Source organism: Sus scrofa, chromosome 1, assembly GCF_054392235.1.
Source record: "Sus scrofa isolate SSC_HxYL_T2T_F1_AM1 chromosome 1, Sscrofa_HxYL_maternal_Yorkshire_Landrace_v2.0, whole genome shotgun sequence".
Classification (NCBI taxonomy): domain Eukaryota; kingdom Metazoa; phylum Chordata; class Mammalia; order Artiodactyla; family Suidae; genus Sus; species Sus scrofa.
The window spans coordinates 231473997-231477899 of record NC_139383.1 but is presented as its reverse complement, the minus strand read 5'-3'; the positions used below and the strand labels follow the sequence as shown (position 1 = coordinate 231477899).

Below are 3903 nucleotides of genomic sequence, written 5' to 3'. Positions count from 1 at the left end.
GTCTTCTTCAGTTTATCTCATTAATGCCTTACAGTTTTCAGTAACACACACATTTTCTCCATAATGTACTGGAAGGAAAATTCTTAGCTGCTGAGTAGAGGAAGAACAATATAAGTTCCTAAAAATCTATGACCACAGTGCTCATGAATTATATTTGCAGCCTAAAAGGCTGCAAATATCTCAAACTGCACATAGTGTTTGTATCCCAAACACTATGTGCAGTTTGAGAAAAACTTCAGAAGTGAGTTTATAATGTTAGCCAACTAGGAGCTCCCCTTGCCTCCTGGCTCCTGAGAGAAGCAAATGCAAATACAAATCCCTTCTGGAGGAAAGCATTTTTATTCCATTCAGGAAAATAAGCAATTTACTGTCACAATTCCCTAAATATTTTAGGAAAAATAGTCATCGTAAGTGAGAACCAAACTGAAACTACATGTAACAGACAGGACTACATGATACAAGACTACAAATACTGACATTTTTAAGGTATAAAATGTAACATTTATCATAAAGAAATAAAATATTTTAAAATTTGTGCAGATAAGACATAAAGGATATTAATTGTTTTTGTATTGAGTCTGAAAGATGAGTTATTTTTTAAAAAATGTATTGAGTCCCTGCTATGGCACTGTATAAGGATTTGGCGTTACCATAGCTGTGGTGTAGGTTGTGGCAGCAGCTAGGATTCAGTTTCTAGACTGGGAACTTCCATATGCTTCTGATGTGGCCCAAAAAGAACAAAAAGTGTTTAACAGCAGATTCTTTCAGTTTCTTCAAAGCTCTTATCTGTGTCTTTTGTGTATTCTGATTTCATGGGACTGGTGGTATTTGGGCTTACTCTTTATGAATGCTACTTCAAGAAAACTCCACTAGTTGGATGTTACTTGGAAGAATGGTGCATCATTTCACACTTTTTCTGATATAATTCTAGAATTGGAGAGTCTTATATGGCCAAAGCAATGTGCTAGGTACTTTAAGGGAATACGGAAGTGAATATGCATGATTTGTGTTTGTGAGAAACCTCAAAATAATGGAAGAGTAAGACAAATATAAAAAGCTCAGATGCAAAATAGACTATAAGTATGTTATATAAGATACAATGGCATGAAGTCCTATGATATGGAGATTTGGGAATGATGTTAATTCTGAAGGCAACACAACTGCTAATTTTTAGAGGAATTTTTTTAGGGTGAGCACTGTTACTTTTTCTTTTCTTTTTTTTTAATTTGAAATACAACTTTATTCTGATTCTAAATGAAAAGGAATGGGAATGATAGTAACAAACAAGATTTCACCACGGAATATTGTGATGCGACTGTAGCAGTCTTATATTTGAAACTCAAGAAGGAAACAACTGTGTTCCAAAACAGCTAAATATGCAGGTCCAAAAAATGAAGGTATATTTTTTTAATTGCCACATTCACTCCAAAGCCCATTCATCTCCTTCAGCACCCCAAAGATTAAGCACATATTCTGCTTAGCTATATAATAAACTGGCAAACATGCTGCACCACTGACATCACAGGATAGTTGCCTATAAAACTAGACTTCTGATGCTGGGCTCCAGCTTTGTTTTCTCACAGGTCATCATCTTCATCCAGGAGAGCAGTTGTCTGAGCAACCTCTAGATCATGCTCATATTGTGCTGCCAAGGCTGGGTCCATGACCACCTCTGGTGGGTCAAGAGCAGGCATGGCGAAAAACTCTAAGTTAGGGTCTCCAAACAGTTTCCTAGCAAACCAGAGGAAGGGCTTTTCAAAGTTGTAGTTACTTTTTGCAGAAATGTCGTAGTACTGAAGGTTCTTCTTTCAGTGGAAGACAATTGAGTTTGCCTTAACCTTTCTGTCCTTAATATCCACTTTGTTGCCACACAACACAGTGGGGATGTTTTCACACACTCGCACCAGATCTCTATGCCAGTTAGGTACGTTCTTGTAAGTAACTCTCGATGTTACATCAAACATTATAATGGCACACTGAGCTTGAATATAATAGCCATCTCTCAGTCCACCAAATTTCTCCTGACCAGCTGTATCCCATCCATTGAACTTAAAAGGTCCTCTGTTGATATGGAACACAAGGGGATGGACCTCAACACCCACGGTAGTTACATACTTCTCAAATTCACCAGTCAGATGACGTTGCATGAATGTAGTTTTCCCAGTACCACCATCACCAACCAATACAAGTTTGAACTGAACTTGGAGTTCTCCTTGGGCAGCCATCGTGATGGTACTTCCAGAAGCTTCTCTGCACCCGTCTGACTGAGTGCTGTTACTTTTTCAAAAGAAATTTATTAATACCTCATTGTGAATGGGAGCTGACTTTCCAAGTGTCCTGAATTAATTACCCTCCTCAGGACAAAGCAAGATTTTTTTTTTTGGTTGTAAGAAGGACAGAGGGAGAGAAGGAAGAGTGGAGGGAGAGCTGGACATAGAGCTAGGAGGTAATCCAAGGTGGCATGTTTCTTAATGTAATTCCTCCCTAAGAACTGCTAAATCCTTAATATTGTCTTAAAAGATTATTAAATGCTTAATGTAAATGTATTTCCCTAGACTGAGTTGTGTGTTCTGGCTCTAGTGAGGCAGGATGAAGATACAAGTGACAGAAGGATATAAGTGCCAGGAACTCGTGGATATCAGAATAACTTCTCTGGAGAAAGAGACCCCAGATAACATCAGTGTGATGTTAAGAAAGCTCTTTGGGAGAGATAGGTCTTGAACTGGGACCTTGACATATGGGTGGGACTCCAGCAGGAAGCTGTGGGGAGCAGTGGGGGATGTTCCAGGTGGGATAATGAGCATGAGCAAAGGCACAAAGAATGGGAGGTGCAGGGAGCTGTTACCATAATCAGCAGCCATGCCCATTTTGTTCCGCAAATCAGTCTAAGGGAAGAGAAGAGACTGGCTAAACTTGAAATGACTGGTTAAGACAGAACCTAGGATGATAGCGTCCCTGCAGACCACCTGTTATGTAGTCTAAGCTTATACTGCTCACCACATGATAGGCCAATAAACAGATGAGTTGTTAGGGCAGGTAATAGCGACTTTATTCTGAAAGCCAGAAAGTGGAGAAGATGGTGGAACCATCTTGCAGTGGGTTTGGATGCTAGTTTCTTCTTCTTTTTTTTTTTTTTTTTTTTTGTCTTTTTAGGGCTGCACCCACAGCATATGGAGGTTCCCAGGCTACAGCCACAGCAACACCAGATCTGAGCCGCATCTGTGCCCTACACCACAAGTCACAGCATTGCCGGATCCTTAACCCACTAAGAGAGGCCAGGGATCAAACCCGCAACCTCATGGCTCCTAGTTGGATTCATTTCCACGGCGCCATGATGGGGACTCCTGGATGCTAGTTTCTTTTAAGAGAAAAGAGGGGAAGGTGAGTAGGTAAAGAAGAAGCAGTTAAGTTGTTGCAAATACTGGAGGGGATGTGCTAATTTCTTCTTTCCTGCAGCCAGTCATGGGCTGCTTCCTGTGAGCTACAGGAAGGTATTTCAGCTTAAATTTAGGCCTGGGAGGAATGGTTCCTGGAGATGGGCCATTATCTATACTTTAAACTGTAAGCCACATCCCCTTAGTGATTACTTTGTAGCAAAAGCTATAGAATACAAAGATTAAAAGAAACAGATGCAGTATGGAGTCAGATTTGTTCTTTCCTTTTACGCTCTTCCTGTATAGGTGGTTCCTGTCTTCCTGTTACACTTGGAACCTGGATCTTTGTGGCTTCTTCTTGTTAGTCCTGCCCTTACAGGCTGGTTTTCTTCCTCCTGCTAACAATAGTGGCAGCAGACAAAGTTTCAGGAATGGGGTGCCCACAGTGGCCCACCACACAAGGCTACATCTCCTGGTTATGATTAAGTTGTTGCTTGGCAAATTTTTACTTGGATATGGCTTTCTGGAG

At 40.5% G+C, this 3903-nt stretch overlaps 1 pseudogene; it reads right to left on the bottom strand.

Annotated features, from left to right (window-relative positions):
- Positions 1–1278: 1278 nt before the first annotated feature.
- Positions 1279–2226, bottom strand: LOC100625507 (GTP-binding nuclear protein Ran-like; annotated as a pseudogene).
- Between the last annotated feature and the right edge of the window lie 1677 nt (positions 2227–3903).